Below are 21,136 nucleotides of genomic sequence, written 5' to 3'. Positions count from 1 at the left end.
TGTTTCTTAATATGCCTTGTAACTTTTTGCTAATGTCTAGGCATCTAATTATCTTGATGAGTTTACTCTGAAGGTAGGTCAGTTTCTCTCTCTTGCCTAGGGATTTCTGGATGATTGACTTTGTGTTAAGGCTCTTCTTTGATGCTTGTTTCAACTTATTTTAGACATTTAAACTAGCTCCTGTTTAAAAATCAGGATGTTTTCAGCTATTCTCCATCTGATTCTTTCCCTGAATATGTGGTACAATTTTTAAGATTGCACTTTTTTTGCAATTGTTTTACCTTCAGAAGAAAGCTTCATTTCCTCTTTTCCTTCTCTGGGAATCTTGATCTGTTCTGTTTGTTCTGGGTTTGCCTTTATAGTTTTTTACGCTCTTTTTGTTATCTCTAGTTGATTTGCCTGGAGGGCAAATTCTGGGAGGATAGTCAACACAGAGAAGACTTTCCCAACTCAGTACTTCCCAGTGCAAACAGGGTCAGGGACCCATGGACAGGGCACAGACCTGCCCCAACATGCCCTGAGGAGGGGATCAGGAAGGACACCAAAAGCCTCTTTGGAACCTTCCTCAAAGCTGTGCATTCCTGGTCTTCCAAGCAGAGACCACCCGTCATCTAACTGTCCCCCAAAGCTGTGAGGAAGCACTGCATCTCTAAATCTTCACTGCCTCCACCCCTGTTAGCAGCAGGGTTGAAATAATGATTGATGCTGCCTTTGTCCTGGGTAGGTTGAAATAGAAGCTCAGGCCCAGGACCCAGTGATCCATATTCACTAATCAAATGCCATGATCAGTGATTGGCTATGTCTACCCCTGTTCTTTGGGGAGAGGATATTTATGTACCTTTCTGTCTCCAGTGAACTAGCTAGGGACTGGACCCCAGGTAGGGCCACTGAGAGAGTGGGGGATAGACACCAGTAGCCACCATGTGGAGAGAGTGACTCCCTGTTCTTAACTGTAGTTTATGAGCTTCTTCCTTCTGCTTTTCCCTGGATGCTGTATAGTGTTCTTCTGGCTTCCAGAGTTTCAGAACAGTTGTTCAGATAGTTCCTGCCTGTTTAATAGCAAGGACTGAGTCATGGTATTCTTTTCTTTACTATTTTTAATTGTATTTTTTTGAAGATATGTAGATCACAAAAAATGTTCATTAAAAAATATAAGAGGTTCCCATGTACTGACAGAATAAAATTCACTTTGCATATAGAAAGAATATATAATTTTGTGAAATGTGGTTGTTTGCAACTTTGATTACTCCAGAAAATCATGTTCTGAAAGCTGAACCATTCCTGTGGGTGTGACCCTATTGTAAGTAGGACTTTTGAATAAGTTTCTTTATTTGGGCATGGTCCAGGTTTAGTTTTCTTATTGAAGTCCTCTGTAAATGGGATGAATATAGAGAAAAAAGCCATGGAAGCAGGCAACTGGAGGCAATGAACCCTTGGAGTAAAGGGAGAGACCAGCAGACACTGCCACGTGCTTGCCATATGACAGAGGAGTTCAGGATCCCTGGCAGCTGGTCTTTGGGAATAAAGCATCACCTAAATATGCCTTGATTTGGACATTTTTCTCAGTCTCAAAACTGTAGGCTTGTTAGCTAATAAATTCCCCTTGTTAAAGTCAACACATTTCATGGTATCTGCTTTGAGCAGCTTAGCAAGTTAAATAATATGTATATGTATATATGTGTGTATATATACATATATAAATGTAGGTACATACGCATCTGTATGTGTCATGTTTACTGAACCCTTTCAAAGTAGGTTGTAGACATTACACTTCACCCTACGTACCTCATGATACATCTCATAAGAATGAAGATATTCTCCCACATACTCTCAATTTTATTATTTTATCTCAGCAAACTAATTCTCCAATAACGTATACTATCAATTTCATACTATTTGTTCTAATATGTCTTCTATGGTTCTTCTTTTTTGACCAGGATCCATTTCAGCTTGCATATTCCTTTTTATGTTTCCTTATGGTCTTTTCATCTGCAGCCACCACTCCATCCTTTCTTATCCCATGATACATTGACAGGTTTTCATTAAATATTGCAGATTTATCAGAATTGCTGCCTTTGTGATACTGGGTAATTTGTTTCCCTAGTACATAATTCTATGCAATAGAAGTTACATCTGAAGATTTAATGATTTTCAGATTAAACATTTTTGGGAATATCATCAAGTGGCTAAGTTTACAATTGCAGTCCATTAAGAAGCACATAATGACAGGTTGTCCTGTTATTAGTGAGACTAGATTTAATCTCTGCATTACCTGGTAGCCAGAGCTACTCTATAACATATATTTTCCCCTTTGCAATTGCCAAAAAATATAAAGGATGGTAATTTGGCATGAGGGAAAAGTCATGTAGCTCCACCCTTTCTAAGGACTTACACAGTGGCCATGTTCTCATCAAACACTGGGATAAAGTCTCCAACATCTTCAATCACTGGGGTGATGACCAGGCTCTCAGATCCATCCTTGCCAAACATTGAGATGGTGTCCAGGCTCTCTGCAATTCCTCAGACATCTGAGAAAACTGGGGTGGTAACTCTTCCTGAACAGCAGGGCAGAAGGCCCATCCTCTCCAAGTACCCATGCATCATCACCCTTTCCACACATGGGTGTGTTTGCTCTCTTGCTTTGAGAAGATGTCTTCAGTCCAGACCTCAGCTTCCATAGTCCTGTGCTCAAAACAATTTTTCCTCCAATGTGCCCCTTTCTGTCCAGGCTAGCAGTGATTCCTTTCAAACAGATTTACAAAAAGCTTGGTTTCACATGTAGTACACAGGAGTCCAAATCATCAGACAAAAGAACTTTCTGAATAACTGAATTTCCAATCCTGACATTCACTGAAATGGCTGTTGTGGTTCCATGTTCTGTTTAACCCTCACATGGAGCACTATTTCCTGGGGACTTAGTTTCTGGAAGTTAAGAATTTTCCCAACCATCAATTTTCTGGTTTGTTTGGGTTTTGTTTTTTTTTTTTTTTTTTTGCACCTAGGAGTTCAGTTCTCAGCTTATCCCTTTCTGCTCACATTTTACTATAAGTGACAAGAAGAAATCCGCTTCACTTTCCACATTTAGTTTGGGAATCTCCTCAGTCAAATACATAAGTTCATCACTTCAAATTCTGCCTTCTATCTGACATCAAAGATCAATTCTGCCAAATTCTCTGCCACTTTAAAACAAAGATCACCTTTCTTCAAGTTTGGAATAATGCATTCATCATTTCTGTCTAAGGCCTCATTGAAAGCACCTTTAGTGTCCATATTTCTACCAACAGTTTCTTCCAAAAAATCTGGGCCTTTTCTTTCAAGCACCTTCCAATTCTTCCCACCCCTGCTCACTACATAATTACAAAGTCTTTTTGATATTTTTAAGCAGCACCGCACTCTATTGTAACCAAAATCAGTTTTAGTTTGCTGAACAGCAGAAGCTAGATACCATGAAGTACATTGGCTTTAAAAATGGAAATTTATTAGCTTGATAAGCTTACAGTTTTAAGGCTGAGAAAAATGTCCAAATCTAGGCATCATGAAGTGATGCTTTATTCCCAAAGACTGGCTGCCAGGGAGCCTGGACTCCTCTGTCACATGGAAAAGCACATGGCAGTGTCTGCTGCTCTCTCCCTTCTCTCCCAGGTTTTGTCGCTTTCAGTTGCTTCTTTCTGTGGATTTTCTTCCTCTGAATTCATCCCAATTATAAAGGACCCAAGTGAGAAGATTAAGACCCACCCTGGGCCATGCCCTACTGAAGAAACCTATTCAAAATTCCTTCTTACAAAAGGTTCACACTAACAAGAATAGATAGACTCTAAGAGCATAATTTTCTGGGGTATACAAAGTTCCAAACAACACACATATCTTTGGCAAAATTGGCAAACAATTTTTTATATCAGTGGAAAATATGTAGGTTAACTATATCATACTTTAAATTTTACTGTTTGAAAATTTTGATAAAAATTACATGCAAAGTTAATGCTAGAACCCAGTAAAATTTTAATATTTTTTAATTTAAAACCATCGTGCTCTATCACTAAATATAAAAAACATATTCTTGAACTTTGTAATTGTATTGTCTAATCTAGGGTCTTCTATCACTCCTAGGTACCAAGTTCTTAAAAAGTAACTTAGCGGCCATGGTAGCTGCTGAGGGTAGGGAGTGGGAAGAAGAGATGTGATGTGGGTGCATTTTCAGGACTTGGAGTTGTCCTGGGTGGTACTGCGGGGACAGTTACTGGACACTGTATGTCCTCCCATGGCCCACTGGGTGGATGGGGGAGAGTGTAAACTATAATGTCAACCATTGACCATGTGGTACAGCAGTGCTTAGAGATGTATTCACCAAGTGCAATGAATGTCCCATGATGATGGAGGAGGTTGTTGTTATGGGAGGAGTGGGGTGAGGAGGGTGGGGAGTGTATAGGGACCTCATATTTTTTTAATGTAACATAAAAAAAAAAAAGACAAAAAAAAGTACCTTAGAATAAGGAACTAGTCTCAGAATAGATACTTTTAAACAGCTAATTTAATAGTAGTAAGCACGGAGAACTAGTCAGTGACAAGATCTGCCTATATTCTTACTAAAGGCCTCTTAGAGTTAGTTTCCTCCACCTTTATCTTCACCATAAACTGGTTACTTCATCTTTCAAACCTGAACTCTTGTCGATTTTTGCCATATGTATGCTCCCTTGGTTGTACTTCCTTTGTCAAGAACTAGGAGAAAGGATTCAGGCCCCCAAACCTAGCACAAGCTCTTAACACCCATCTAATATTATTTTCACTCTTTCTTTGTTAATACTCACACTTCCAAGGTTAGTGTACTTCCTTACTAAAGGCAATTCATTCCAAATCATTTTCACCCACCAATTTCTGGTCATGCTTTAAAGCTCAGGTAAATGTCCACCTTCCTTCTCAAGGTATTATTAACTCTTCAGCTCTCCAAGGTCTCCTCTTTTTTGCTCTAAATCCTTTCATATAATTAAATGTTGAGTCCTCCCCCTCCTTTTCACTAAAACTTTACCAGGCAGAGATACAATTAAGGGTTCTATCCCTGGTCTTCCAGAGAGATGAGCTGTTTTCTAGAATTTTCTGTTATGCAAAAGTAAGATGAACAGGAGGGGAGAATGCATAGGCAGCTGGCAGAGGTACAGGAAGAAGTGTGTGAAGAACAGAAAAGGGTAAGCCCCACGTAGGCTAAGGAGGCTACTCACCTAATTGCAGACAGGCTTGTACTTTAGCCCTGGCTTGTTCAGGATCTTCTCCAGCTGCTTGCAGTTAAAGTTGGACACACCAGTGGTGGTCAGTCCTGTGTCCTTACACTTCTCCAGGGCCTGGGAAGGAGAGATTGTGAAGAAAGAATATGATAAATTGGCTATACATCAAGAAATGCTGAGAGAACTGTTAGTGAGAACATGTGTCAAGAAATGACCATGCTAAGGTGTGGAACACCGGACATGGGGTGCAGCAATGCCCGGAGATGTACTCACCAGATGCAACAGATGTGACATGATGATGGGGGAGAGTGTTATTGTGGGGGGAGTGGTGGGGTGGGGGCAGTGGGGGCAAATGGGGACCTCATATTTTTTTAATGTAATATCGTTTTAAAAAATGAATAAATTGAGTAGAATTTGGAAAAAAAAAAAGAAATGACCATGAAGCTGACTGACTTTGACTGTGTCACAGAAGAAAAATGTAAAAAATGGAAAGGGATAGGAGACAAATTAAATAGAAAGAAATGACTTTCCTTGGGAAACAGGAGAGACCATTGCACAATGAGGGAAATAGAAGCGTATACTCACTGCTCTCAATCCTTCCCTCCCTTTCTCTCTCTAACTTTGACAAAGGCTCTCCCCATCACTATTCCATCAAAGAGCCTTTGTCAAGCTCATCCATTACTACATCCAATTGTGCCTATCTCATCTGACTTAGCAGCAGCATTGGGCACAGTTGATAATTTTTTTCTTAATAGACTTTCATCATTTGCTTCCAAGCACTGAACTGTTTTGTTGGTTCTTCTAATTACCGGAATTCTTCTCTTGCTAGAGTTTCATCTTTCTGAACTATAATATTGGAAACCTTTAGGTTCAGTCTTCAGAATTTGTCTCCCCTCTATCTTCTTCCTTTCTTAATGACCTCATAGAGATTCATGCTTTAAATACCATCTACTTGCCCAAGATTCCCAAGTTGATATCTCCTCCCAGACCTTTCCAAGACTTTGAAATTTTTAGAATCCTAGATTCCCCAGCCTTCTCAGCATCTCTATTGGGAAGTCTGAATAGACATATCATACTGAAGAAGTCCAAAACACAGCTCCTGATAGTCTCCCCTAACCTATTTCTCTTCTTGTTTCTCCATCTCAGGGAATGCCATTTTCACCTATGGCAGTATGAAATTCTTTTATGAATACCAAAAAGAGAATAGTTATGTTTATGATCTAAATTCATTCCATTGTGAATGAGACATTTTCAAATGGAACTATATCAGCGAGGCATGACTCAAGTTCAGTCTGTGCTTGCTGAGTCTGATATAAATGGAGACACACAGGAAAATGGAACGCCATCATATTTGATACTGCCATGTGAGAGATAGGAGAGCCTCAAAGAGCTGAGGCTTGGGGTGAAATGACCCATATGCCTAGAGCTTTCAGATGAACTCAAGAAGAAAGCAGAGTCACCCAGACTGAGGGGCCCAGTAAGAGACAAGCCTTCTGCTAGGTTTGCTCACAGCTATGGAAAACCACAGACCTTGGCAGAGATTGGTAGCCATCTTGCTTCACCACAAGGCAGCTGACTTTGGTGAGAAAACACCACTTATGGTGACTTGAACTGGACTTTTCATGGCCTTGAAACCATAAGATTTGATCCCAAATAAATCCCCTTTATAAAAGCCAACCCAGTTTTGCTACTTTGCATTGGCTGTTCTTGGTAAACAAATATTCCAACTTTTCATTTGACCAGGCCAAGGACCTCAGTGTTAATCAGTCCTTCTCATTGTCTCACACTCCTCATCCATTCCAGAACAAAACCCTGTCATCACTGCTTTCATTACAAATCCAGAATCCAACTGATTCTTACAATCTTCATGGCTTCTTTGTTATAATACCATCATTTCTTTTCTTGATTATTTTAGCAGCCCCTTACCTGCTCTCCCTGCTTCCAGTCTTATCCTTCTAGATTCTAGTCCATAGCCTTTAGATACAGTGCTCTTCATTAGAACTTTTTTTGATAATGTAAATAGTCCAAATCCACCCTGTCCAATACAGTATCTACTAGACAAATGTGGCTATTTTCCAATTAAAATATGGAATTTATGAACTGATTTTTTCATCTTAATGATTTATAATTAACGCAAATTTAAACAGCCTCATGTGATTTTTCACTACGGTGTTAGACAATGCAAATATACAGTGATACTACTGAAAAGTAAATCAGATGAAACCCTGTAATGGCTTCCAAGCTATACTGAATAAAAATAAAAATGCTCTCCTTGAGCTGGTCCTCCCTTTGCCCTTTAACTTCATCAATTGCCATCCTTTCCTCTGCCAGTCTTCTGAGAACTCACTATTTTCATACTCAAAGCACTCTACCGTCTAATGTCATTTGAACTTGCTGTCTCCTCTCCCCAGATTATCTTCCCCTGGATATCTGCATGACTCACCCCTCTTCATACTTCTCCTCAATAGTCTCCATTTAAATGAGGGTTTCACCTAAAAGTCTCTAGAAAATAACAAATCCCTCTCCTCCATGAAACTCCCCCTTCTCCTTACCTTGCACTACTTCACTCCACATAATTTATCACCTTCTGACAAACTTAAGTGTACCTTTCACCTTGCTTATTGTCTGTCTCCTCTGACTTGAATGTAGGATCACGAGGGCAAGGACATTTTTTGTCCCAATGCCCTACACATAATAACTGTTCACTAAATATTATTTTGAATTATAGAGTAATACATGAATGTCATAATTTCAAGTCTATGCACAGCAGACAGTATAAAGCAACATTGTCAGAAGGTCTTCGGTTAGATTACAAAAAGAAATAGGTTGAGAAATGATAAAATATCTACCAGTTCTGCACACACAATAAGAAATTGTAGAGTGAGCACTAGACAGGTAGCCAGAGCAATGGGAAAGTCATTGGGAAATATTTCTCTCATCTCCTGCCAGGACAGTTACAGAGATTCATTTTTCCATGGAGGAACATGGGACACTAGAAGAAAAGTGAAATATTGACAATCTTTGAGTTACCAAGGCATGTTGTTCTTGTTAATTAAAATTATCAAAGAAATACTGTTCCAAAAATGAAATTATAACCTAGTTTATGGTAATAGACATTCCCAAGAATCATATTAGCTATAGAAAGGAAACTTTTTCAGAAAAAAATACTAATTTCAGTTTTTCAAAGCCTGAGAAGGAGTCCACTAAAGTTATACAGCCTTACTCTCATTCCCAGTGGAAGTGTAGGCTTGAAATTGGACTGTATTTTATGTTCCTAATTCCCATAGTTTTTCTGTAATTTTGCATGTGCCAATATTTTTGGCAGCACATGGTTGGTAAAAGTGATATTATCAATATAACTCTAAATCTGTTGTCTGAGTTGCTGCATCCTTTAGAAGGGATAGATAATTCCCTCTTTTCTTTCTAAGAAAAAGTTTTTCTGTTTGCTTCCCTAATAGCCATGATGTTGTCAGCCTTTTTTTTTTATGAAAGAAGGTCCACTTTGTGATGGAAACTGTTACTAAGGAATAAGTATACGTTAGAGCTTGAAGAGAATTTTGGGATCATTTGACCAATTCTTGACGGTATTTTGAAAGCACTGAGTGGAAGGCCATCTAGTGACTCTCCCGAGTTCTCACTGGTACATGAGGAAAACAGATTCCCTATCCTGGCTTCCTTGTATGAGCTCAATTCTCTGAAGAGCAGCACTTACCTCCCAGGTGGCACAGAGATCCACTTTGTCTAATATGTATTTTCCATGTTCATCTTTTGGAATAAGCATCTCTCTAAACTGGAATATAAGGAGTCATTATAGGGAGGTCACAAAATAATGCCTCTGCCTTTTAGCTGTGGTGTCTCAACATCTAGAGCTGGGACACTATGGCTCTGTTAGTTAGGTGGAGGAAAGCTTTCTGGATAATTGTTACAAAGTGGCGGGTGTATAGAGTTATAAGGAATGACTTTTTTTTTTTAATTTCTTTTTTTTTTTGACTTTGTAATAATATTACATTAAAAATATATATATATGAGGTCCCATTCAACCCCACCACCCCCACCCCAACTCTCCCCCCCCCCCCAGCAACACTCATTCCCATCATGACACATCCATTGCATTTGGTAAGTACATCTTTGGGCACCTCTGCACCTCATGGTCAGTGGTCCACATCATGGCCCATACTGTCCCCCATTCCATCCAGTGGGCCCTGTGAGGATTTATAATGTCCAGTGATTGCCCCTGAAGCACCATCCAGGGCAGCTCCATGTCCCAAAGACGCCTCCACCTCTCATCTCTTCCTGCCTTTCCCCATACCCATCAGCCACCATGTCCACTTTTCCCAATCCAATGCCACCTTTTCTATGTGGACATTGGATTGGTTGTGTCCATTGCACCTCTATGTCAAGAGGAGGCTCAGATTCCACATGGATGCTGGATGCAATCCTCCCACTTTCAGTTGTAATCACTCTAGGCTCCATGGTGTGGTGGTTGTCCTTCTTCAACTCCATCTTAGCTGAGTGTGGTGAGTCCAATGATTCAGATTGTAGGTGTTGGAGTCTGTTGAGGCTCAGGACCTGGCTATCACATTGTCAGTCCAGAGATTCAACTCCCCTAAATATATCTTAAACCCCAACACTAACTGCACCTCCAGCACATTAGCATGAAAGTCTTATGAAGAGAGATCCCATCTGAGTCCAGATTCATCACACATAAACACCAGTTCCAAAGAGGGGCCATCTGACCTGGTAGTTAACCCCATCTGCCATGACCATAACTCCCATGGGTCTCTTTAGCCCTCAAAGGAACCAATACCTGGGGGTTGTATCTGCTTTATCTGTCTCTCAGACTCTGCTCAGTTGTGCATAAGGGCAATCCTTCTGACAGCCTCCAGACTCTTTTTTAGAGACTCATAGCCATATAAACTCATTTCTCCTTTCCATTTCCCCCTTACATTAGGTCAAACAGCATTTTAAAGTCATGTTATTTTATGTAGACAGGGATATTCTGCTGATCTGCATTGAACCTTCCATATAAGGTCATTTTCCAGTTGCATCATCAGTTGGTAGTTGATAGTGGTCCCTCGGTGCCAGGGAGGCTCATTCCCGGGTGTCATGTCCCACGCTGGGGGGAAGGCATTGCATTTACATGCTGAGTTTGGCTTCGAGACTGGCCACATTTGAGTAACATGAAGGCTGACAGGAGGAAATTCCCAGGCACAATGTTGCTCTAGGCCTTGTTCTTATTTTAGGCTTATCAGCTCACAAGCATAGTCTTTAGCGTCAGGGGCTCACTGTTGAACCTTCACTCCCTCCCGGTCCCCGCCGCTGCACCTGGGAGACTGTCGCTGCTCCCCTAGGGACCACGACAGAGCACCACTGGCCAGGAACTCAGTACCCCCCCTGCTGTGGTTTTTAATTGTTGCCACTATGAGTATTTCCAAACATTACCATGCACCCTGGACATATGTTCTGTACAGCTCCCTGTCAGCCATATATCACCTGTCAATGGTATCCTATACCAGTATTCCTCCATTGCCATTGTTGAACCACTCTGTGATCCAGAACTCCCTGAAATTTGAAGCCCAATATAATGTCAGGGTCCCTTACTAGGAAATGGCATATAGCGATGGGTTTAAAGGTTAGATAAAGAATACGTGTTGACTTGGAAAAAATTCTACATCCTATCTTTTTCTTTTTTTTTTTTTTCCCTAATTACTGAGCTTCTCTTCACAGGAGCCCTAGACCACAGCAATGCATATATATAATATACAGCACTCCCATACATCCACCACAAAACCTTTTCCCTTCCACAGCGATACTCTTACACCCTATTCACATCATATTTACTTAACGTGATGTACAGAGTCTGAGACAATAGCTTTCTAACAGGGTGACATCTGCGCTTACATTATGGTGCATACTTTAGGATACACAGTTTTTTACATTCTTAGTTATCCTATGTTTTACATTATGGTTTACATTATCAGTCTGTCATCTCCTATATGTTATGGTGTAATATTACATGTTTTATATCGATCCTTGTGTACTCTCACGAAACTCCTCTCTTACCCCCCATTTACCTTGGTTCCACACATTTAACGTCCATTTTCCCTTCCACCTTGGTGCCCACAGTGACAGCCAACCTCTGTTTCCCGAGGAGCCACTTCCAGAGATAGATGGAATAGTGTTCAGGGCCTAACTTGCTCAACTGCCCCAATGCCCTGGGAGCCACCCTTTCTCTCGAGGGATACAGTTCCCTCTATTTGATGGCATTATTCCTCCCCAGGATGTGGGTCCACCCCCACTCTCACTACTTGGGTTTCTACCCCATGGTGTCACCCACTCTGGCAGAATGAGCATTTAGACATTCCCCAGGAGCCCGTCCTGCATCAGACCCTCCCCTCCGAGCATTCTAAACAGGTAACCCTCTTTATTATATTTCAATATGATTTTCTCGGCATTTTACTCTCCACCAACACCTGACACTCTCCTGTGTTCATATGCTACCCCTCTCTCCCCCCACTTTTGGGCAATATTACCCATCCGCCCATCCCCAGCCACCCTCAAACCCGCAAAGCCCCAACCAAAGGCAACCCCTTGCTCCCATTTTATCTCTTCTTTGTGTTCATACTTACCACCATCTCGTCTTAAATAAGGATCACCTGATTTCATTTGGATACTTTCCATAGAAAACTGAGTTAAACAGAAACTGGAAGAGATACAAAGGTCACTGTTGAAGGTTGTTGAGCACATGCACTGAATTGCTAAGTGTGCACAACAGGTCGTTCTTGTCCTAATTCCGGGCCACTTGAAAAGAGACATGGACAAATTCTAGGCAACTGGGAGGTTCCTGGATTAGTTGTAGGCAGAAATCCAGATTGTCAGGAAAATTACTGGACTCAAGAGAGAAGAGAGATGGCGCCAGTGTCCAGGAAATCCATTTGAAGTTTAAGTCAGGAGACAATATATTCACACTTTTGTAACAAATTGGAGGGATTGAACACAGTTTTCATTTTGGATGGGCAAGTAATAAAGAAGACTAAGGACAGAAGACAAAACCTGTGGCAGTTGACCAGTGACGTTGTCCAGAAAATAGTTTAAACTATTAGACATGTACCACGTAAATTCATTCTGCTCAATTCTGCCAGGAATAGAACTATTTCATTTTATAGGTAAACACGAGGGGGCTTACCCTTCTTTCAAAACATATTTACACTAGGATTGTTGATGTTGTTTTTTCCTTCTTTATTTTCTTTTAAATGTTACATTAAAAAAATATGAGGTACTCATATACACCCCACCCCCCTCACCTCACTCCTCCCACATCAACAACTTCTTCCGTCATCTTGGCACATTCACTGCACCTGGTGAGTACATTTCAGAGCACTGCTGCACCACATGGACAATGGTCTACATTGTAGTATGCACTCTCCCCCAGGCTATACAGTGGGCCATGGCAGGACACACAATGTCCAGCATCTGTCCCTGGAGCACCACCCAGGACAACTCCAAGTCCTGAAAATGCCCCCACATCATATCTCTTCTTCCCTCTCCCTACCATCAGCAGCTACCTGGCCACTTTCTCCACATCAATGCTGCAATTTCTTCCATTACCAATCACAACAATTCCACAGCAGAACACCAGTAAGTCCACTCCAATCCATACCCTATTCCTCCATCCTGTAGATCCTGAGATGGTTATGTTCAGTCCCCCTCTATATCAAGAGGGGGCTTAGATTCCACATGGATGATGGATGCAATTCTCCTGTCTGCATTTGTAGGCACTCTTGGCTCCCTGGTGTGCTTGTTGGTCTTCTTCACCTCCCTGCTAGCTGGCCGGGGTAAGTCCAATAAATCAGAGGGTAGGAGTTGCAAGTCTGCTGAGGCTCAGGGCCTGCTTGTCACAAAACCACATCCTAAGCAGTTGGTGCTTGAGCCTCAAAATACTGTGGATTGGGCAATCTGGTCGCTGTAGCTAGCCTGGTGATTGTTCCTGGCTGCTTGTGGCACTCTTTGAGAAAGTACCTCCTAGCAGTGGTCCAGGAGGTAGAGACTTGAACGTTGGTTGAAAGAAAGGAGGCTGCCACCCCATAAAGAATTAGAAATGGCTTCTTGGCTGCCATGTAAGAGTTGTTGTTTAGGCAATGGTTACAACCTCTCACACCTCTGTGCTGTCCTTCTCTTGCTGTTTTGTGCACTCTCATGACCTCAAATGATATCACATACATAGCCTTGTGGCAGTCTGAAATTAGTTTATGAATTCCCAAAAGAGAAAGACTTATGTATTCGTCTGGGTGTGATACCCTTCGATTGCATTAAATTCAGTTGAGGGGCCTTTGATTAGATTGCCTGTTGTAGGGCATTTAGGGACAGACAAGCAGCATCAATAGCTTATTTGTTGGCCTCTTCTCATTTACTCTTAGGATTCTAGAGGAGCAACAATGGTGGGAGTTGGAGATCCATTTGATTGACTGGAAATCATGACCCATATACTGGCTTTCACCAGAATCAATCATTCCCCTGGTCTTGTGTTGGTTTAGCATGTAAGTTGATCAACTTGTCCATGTTTGCTTAGGACTTTCGCATTTCATATCGAATGTTGGTCATCCTGAGGACTCATGAGTCTTGGAAAAACTGGAATTGTTGTCCATTACCATGGAAGTTCTCCAAGACCAATGTCAGTTTAGCCATAACTGAAAAGTTCTCACAGGACTGAACATTAGGTGCATTCAGAAGAATGATTTATTGCATTGGAAGGCTACAAAGCAAAACCAGCAAAGGGAAATGGTTCATGTGGCAAAGTACAGAGGAAGATCTCACAAAAGTTCAAGGGTCCGATTCCAGTGGAGACAGAGCGCACACTTGATTCCCCTAGCATCAAATTTGACAAAACTTGGGAAATACTGTCAACCAGCGAAGCTCACTACAGACTCAATACCCAGTCTTGTTCCAGGAGGACTACTCATATATGCCCTTGCTGCCTAGTGCAGAAAAAAATTTAAGCCCCCTGGAAGGAAAGCAGATATTCAGCAAAAACTCATTGTTTGTATATGTAGACACACTTAACTACCCTTATCAATTAGAGGAATGATAAACATCTCCCAAAATCCACTTTCCTAGATTCTAGCCAGGAGCAAGCTTTTCAGCAGACAAGTCTAAGTAGAGCAGTGTACTATGTTAATTCTTCCTGCAGTCACTCCAGCTGCATGAGAAAACATTTTTACATTAGGAGTAAAAATATGCAATCTGAGGATATAGATTTACGGTAGAAATGAATCACATCCCATAAGGTATTAGTGAAGTAGACATGAGTCTGAAAGGCACAGCCAATTCATTGGCAGAAGATATTCTGGGGAAATTTGAGGTTAGAGCTTGTCTACCAACATTAGAGGGAAAATTTTGTGATTTTAATAATGGACAAAAGAGAAATGAAGCAAACCTTTGCTTTCATTTGTTGTTAAGCATCTTTCTTTTTTTTGCACTATTACAAGGAATTAGGTACTGAGCTCCAGACGCTGCTGCTGGTCCACCATGCAGTTTTTCTTAGGTGTCCAACACGTGGAGACTCACAAGGCTGAAGCCTCAGTGCTGTCCATGGACTTTCTCTTTCTTCATGCACCAGTGCGTGACCTAGAAAACAAGCCCTGCCCGCTGTTTTTCAGAATGTCTGTTAAAATTTTCTGTCCACATTACAGCTGTGAAAAATGAGACGGAAAAGTAAAGCATATTGTCTCTTTTCATGCAGTTATGTAGTCCGAAACAAAAATTTTAATGCAAACTTTCTGACATCCATCTACTGAGGGATGCCCACTCTCAGCTGAGAGGAAAAACTCCACCTATTTCCTTTACACCTAAAGCATATTAACAAGGACAATGAAGTCTCGCCCTTGTAGGATACCATTTCCTCTGAAAGATGTCATATTTCCCTTTTAGGGTGAGTTTTCTAGGTCCAAAGTGGAAGGAAATGCTACTCAGGTCAGGTTCTCCTATTTCTTGCCTGGCACTCTGTGACCTACCCTACCCCACAGCAGCATTTCTCTTCCGTCATTTAGCACACACTTTCAAGTCCATGTCTCCTGACCACATGGACTTCTTGGGACCTGCTGTACTTGGAAGGAGGAAAGATTTCTTGAATTATAAATTGTACCGAGATTTCCTCATTGCAATCAGTCTCATAAACTGAGTTTTATGAGACTCATAAAAACTGAGTTTTATTCTTTCTAAACAGCCATCCCAGAATAATGCGTAAGTGACCACAGTATGAGGCCCCGAAGCACTGGCTGGAGATGGTTCCCCTTCTCCTTTTATCAATAGAATGACTTTAACTGGGTGAAATCAAGACAAAGTAGAGGCCCAGAGTCACACAGGAACTGGGTTCTATGACAACCACCACCCTTCCTAGGGCTATATCCATTTCCACTCTTAAACGCAATCTGTACTGTTACCTCTTTAGCTGCAGAGGTGCTGAATCCCAATACAGGAATGAAGTGACTGTTGTTTAGTTTCACATGATAACCTTTGAGATCCATTGCCTCCCACACTTTGGTAGGCACAGTTCTTCCTTCCAATTTCACCAGAGTTATGGACAACAGTAAGCAATGCTCTGACAGCCCCGTTCAACTGTTAGCTAATAATGTGCTGGGAGGGACCATGTGTAAAATCCATGTTTCATGGAGGGAGGTAGAATTGGCATCATGTCATTTGGATTTCTATTTTCATTGGAGAGGACGCTTAAGTTTATTACAGTACATTATAAAGTAATCATTAATCATTAATTATTTGGGGACTCATTGCTCTCTTCAAAATCTGCAACCCATTACCCTAAATTATTTGAAGAGATTTGTTGACCATTTCATAGTTTGGAAACTTCCAGATAATAATTAACTGTTTTTCTTTTTCCTTCCTCATGAAGCCCCTACTTGATGATATGTAATTTAAAACATTTAAATATCTTACAACACATGCACATATCAATGAACACCTAATGAGCACTTTTCAAAATTTCAGTCTGAGTTTAAAATCAAAAGTATTAAATTAAATGAAAAATTAGCCTTTAACCATTTGCATTGATTGCATTATTTTTTTCTCCTTTTCTTGTTTTGTAATAAGACTATGTAATCTGTAGATGGTGCAATAAAACCAGAGCTTCACATGCAGCTCTTTGGCATGTAAATGAATAACAGATTTTGGACGTCATTTTCTGTTAAGCAACCAGAGACTTTGAGTTATTTGTCTCTCTCACCCAATTGCAAAACTTTTAGAAAACTATCATATAGTAACTCTCAAAAAATGTAAAATATAGTTTATATAACACATGATCTTTCTCAACTGAATTCATAAGAGGACAAATTGGAAATAACTTTTTATAGATCTGGGATTGGTTAGGTTAACTATGATGCTTAAATGCAATATAATATTATGGAACTATACAAATTAAACCTATAATATGGTATTTATGAAAAATTAAAAAATATAGGGTTGAGGGCTTTTAATGTGATAATTAAAAAGGCAGACTGCATATTAAAAGGAGAGCAGCCCACTAGTATTTACTTATTAAATGAGATAATTCTGTTCCTGGCAGAATTGAGCAGAATGAATTTACGTGGCAGATGTCTAATAGTTTAAACTTTTATTGCAAAACTGCCATAGGTTTTGCTTGTTGTCTGAAATCTTTATTACTTGCCCATCCATCCCTTCAATTTGTCACACAATTTAGAATATGGTGTCTCCTGCTTTAACAGAGGCTGTTTTTCCTGAACTGGCACCATCTCTCTCCTTTCTTCGTTCAGCATTTTTCCTGACAATATGGATTTATGCCTTCAGCTAATCCTAGAATCTCCCAGTTGCCTAGATTTTGTCCAGGTCTCTCCTCAGGTGGCCCAGACTTAGGATGCGAACTACCTGCTGTGCACACAACACACTTAGCAAGTCAGTGTATGCTCTCAACAACCTTCAACAGTGTCATCTGCATCTCTTCCAGTTTTTATTTAACTCAGTTTTCTATGGACAGCATCCAAATGAAATGAGGTGATCATTATTTCCAAGTTAAGGTGGTCAAATGTGTCCTGGTCCCTTCCCCCACTCTCTGTTTCTGTCCCCTCCAAGACCTCTGCATTTTCAGAGATGCACCCCATCCTGGCTCCCTGTCCTGTGAAGTCTTGGTGCAGGATAAATCTTTGCTGTGACTCCAGGTGTGAGGGGAAACTGAAGTCCACCTTGAAGCACAGTGAAAACATCAGGTGAGACAGGAATAAATGATGACAGAAGAGACACATCTTTATTTTTAAAGCAGATTATATTACTCTATAAGAAAAATTCTCATTTTTTCCAAAGATAAATCCTGAAGAGCTCACCTGTGGCCAAAGTGCCCTCCAAACCTCCTTTGGGGACTCAGGTGGGCTCTACCTCAGTGAGGAGTTTCACCATGTCCTGGAGAAACCACTCCATTGTGCTGGCTCGGATAGCTAGGAAAAATTTCATTGCATAGTGCAAGAAAATTTCCATCCACAAGGTCAGGTGAGTAGATATTAGAGCAGTCTTTGTTTTCTTGAAGTCGGTTTTATATTTCAACCTTGATCATGCTTGGATACTGTTAGCGGAGGACCCTGCTGTCTCAGAGACTTGGGAAGTGTCTCTGGTCTCAATCCCTAGTTCCACTGAAGGAAGACAGCCAATATTTCTCAGCAATGTATATCGATACACTTGGAAAAATTGATCTTGGAAGGAGAATTTACCCCTAGGAAGGGGATGCTTTAAATGAATGTATTTTGGAGTTTAGGATGGAATGATGTTTTTTGTCTTTTGTGAACAATGAATGTTCATGCTTGCATAACAAAAGTTTCCAGTGTGAGGGGTGAGGAGTGAGAAGTTCAGGACTGTATCGTCCAAGAGACAGAGTTTAAATGCTTTGGAAAATGGAGAGATGGGGGAAGGTGTATGGGAGAAGGGAGTAAGGAAGAGGGCTGGGTGTTAAAGGAGCAACATTTTTGATTTGGGAGCAACTCTGGGAAAAAGAAAAGAGGTATTTAAGGGGATATTATGATGGTTTTCATCTGGTATCTAAGGAAATTTATATCCATGGAATTTTAAGTAAATTCCATTTCACTAACTCTTGTGTCATAGATTCTGTTCTGTCTGAAGAATTAAACATTCCCACATATGATCCCCAAGGTGAGTGAGGAGAAATCTGAGGCTATTAGAAATATTATACTTTCTGAATCATTTTTATTTTAATATCACCCAATTCTTAACCAAAATATTAGAACACACTGGGGATCGGTCGTTTCCATATGTGCTACCAGTTGGTCTTTCAGTTTGAGAGTTTAATGAATTTTCATTTAAATACTGAAAGTAGCCACATATTTCTGATATTCTTCTACTTGTTTTTAAATATATTTTCTATATTTTTGACCCTCATACTTACTTTGTGATTTTCCATTGTACCATTTTAATTCCATCTCATATTTTTTCATTATATATTTTAGCTGTTTTTCTTAGTGGTTACCCTGAGGATTAAAATTAATATCTTAAATTTCTAACATGCCAGTTGGAATTCAGACCAATTTAGCTTTAATAGTACGCACTAATATCTTATCTATGGCCCTAGTATTCTTCTGTTTAATGTTACTACCCTGTATTTGTTAAATTGATAGCTGAGAGTCAAACACAGAACATAACATTGTTTTGTGCTAAATTTCTCTGATCATTTTCAACACATCCTTCTGGCTGACCAAAGCCATAATCCTGACTGATTCTATTATTCCGTGAATTTGGCACTCATCCCAACATTGTGTCATGAATAAATGTGAATAATATACCCTTTCTGTTTAATTGGTAAAAGTGTCAAATAAAACAGTTTCAAATTATGTGCCAAACCATTGGGGAAAAAAACTCTATTTTAATTGGTGTTAGCAGACTAGACACTGTCATCTAACAGGTTACAAATTGTCCAGTACCCATTGATATATTCTCCTGAACTTTTCACCAAATGTTTTGATGAAATGCAGAGACATGATTCCCCCCTCATCTTCCTGGTTGAACAGTAGGAACTTTGTGTTTTTAACTTCCATATGTCTGTGGACTTTCCAGTTCTCTGCCTGCTAGTGATTTCCAGTTTCATTCCATTGTGTCCACAGAAGGTGCTTTGTATAATTTCAATCTTTTTAAATGTATCGAGACTTGTGTTGTGACCCAGCATGTGGCCTCTCCCATTTTCAAGGAAAGAGTATCTTAGAAATATGAAAGAAGGGTCAAAGACCCATATACTTCTGCCTGAATGGAAAGGAGTTCATCATGAAGCAACAAAGGGAAACATTGCCACACTTTCTGTGATGACCTATTCCACCCCGACTTCACCACCATGCACAAACAGAGCAGTCCAAATGATTGCTAACCTTTTAGGTTTCTAGAATGGCCCTTGGAGAATCTGGCCCGGTTCAGGCCTCCTCCTTACTGGGCAAAGGCAGCCGTGGGAGCAGGGCAGGCTGTGCCCTGGGGAGGCTCCTGCCACTCCCTCCCAGGCCTTGCTGCTCCTATCCCAGGATCGACCTGTGGTTCTCTGGACTAATACCAGGTCACTCCCTGGACAAGTAGGAGCGTCAGCTCCGAAAGGGACCCATCATACACCGTCCCTCCCCTGCAACAATGTGTCATGACATCATTCTAATCAAAGAAGCTCCCAATTCTCCACATCTCTTTCCATTGCATCCTTTAGTTTAAATTTCTTTAGAACCATTACCACTCTCTGAAAGCTCTTTTTTTTTTCATGTATTTGTTGGTTTGTGTTCAAATATATTGTACAAATTATTCAAAACTGTAACTGCCATGCCTAGGAAGACTCCAGGGTACAAAGTTTGTACTCAAAAGAAATTTGTTGAATGAATAATAAATAATAGTGAGTTCTGAGCATAGTCACCTATAATGGTTTCAAGTTATTCTGTTTTTGGGGGAGGGGGTTGTTTTTTATTTTTTAGATTTTTTTCTCACCCCTCTCCCCACCTCTGCCCCTGCCCCCATTGTCTGCTCTCTGTGTCCATTAGCTGTGTGTTCTTCTGTATCTGTTTGCATTCTTGGAATCTGTGTCTCTTTTTGTTGAGTCATCTTGTTGCATCAGCTCTCCATGTGTGCATCACCACTCCTGGGCAGGTTGCACTTTTTTTGCATGGGGTGGCTCTCCTTATGGGGCACACTCCTTGTGCATGAGGCTCTCTTATGTGGAGAACACTCCTGCATGGCACAGCACTCCTTGTGCGCATCAGCACTGTGTGTGGGCCAGCTCACCACATGTGTCAGGAGGCCCTGGGTTTGAACCCCGGACCTCCTATATGGTAGGCAGATGCTCTATCTGTTGAGCCATTGCACTTTTTTTGCATGGGGCAGCTCTCCTTATGGGGCACACTCCTTGTGCATGAGGCTCTCTTATGTGGGGAACACTCCTGCATGGCACAGCACTCCTTGTGCGCATCAGCACTGTGTGTGGGCCAGCTCACCACATGTGTCAGGAGGCCCTGGGTTTGAACCCTGGACCTCCTATATGGTAGGCAGATGCTCTATCTGTTGAGCCAAATCCTCTTCCCAAGATATTCTGTTTTGTTTTTACATTTTATGATCCCCAAACTCTCAAAATCCTTATTCAGAATTGCATGTAAAGTTCTGCATGCCCCGTGAAATGGATAGGCATATCGCACTCTTGGGTCATTTTAACAGAACTGTTAGATGAGTATTATTTTTAAAAGATTGATGCAGTTGTGCAATCATCACCACGATCCCATTTTGGAAACCTTCCATCACTCCCAAAAAGTTTCCATGTGCAACTAATAACTGTTTCCAAATCCACACTCAAGGAACCTCTTACCTACTTTGTGTTTATAGAGTTTTGTTCTTTCCAGAAATTTCACGTAAATGTCATTATAAAAATATGTGGTCTT

Source organism: Dasypus novemcinctus, chromosome 20, assembly GCF_030445035.2.
Source record: "Dasypus novemcinctus isolate mDasNov1 chromosome 20, mDasNov1.1.hap2, whole genome shotgun sequence".
Lineage (NCBI taxonomy): Eukaryota > Metazoa > Chordata > Mammalia > Cingulata > Dasypodidae > Dasypus > Dasypus novemcinctus.
This window is presented reverse-complemented; position numbering follows the sequence as displayed.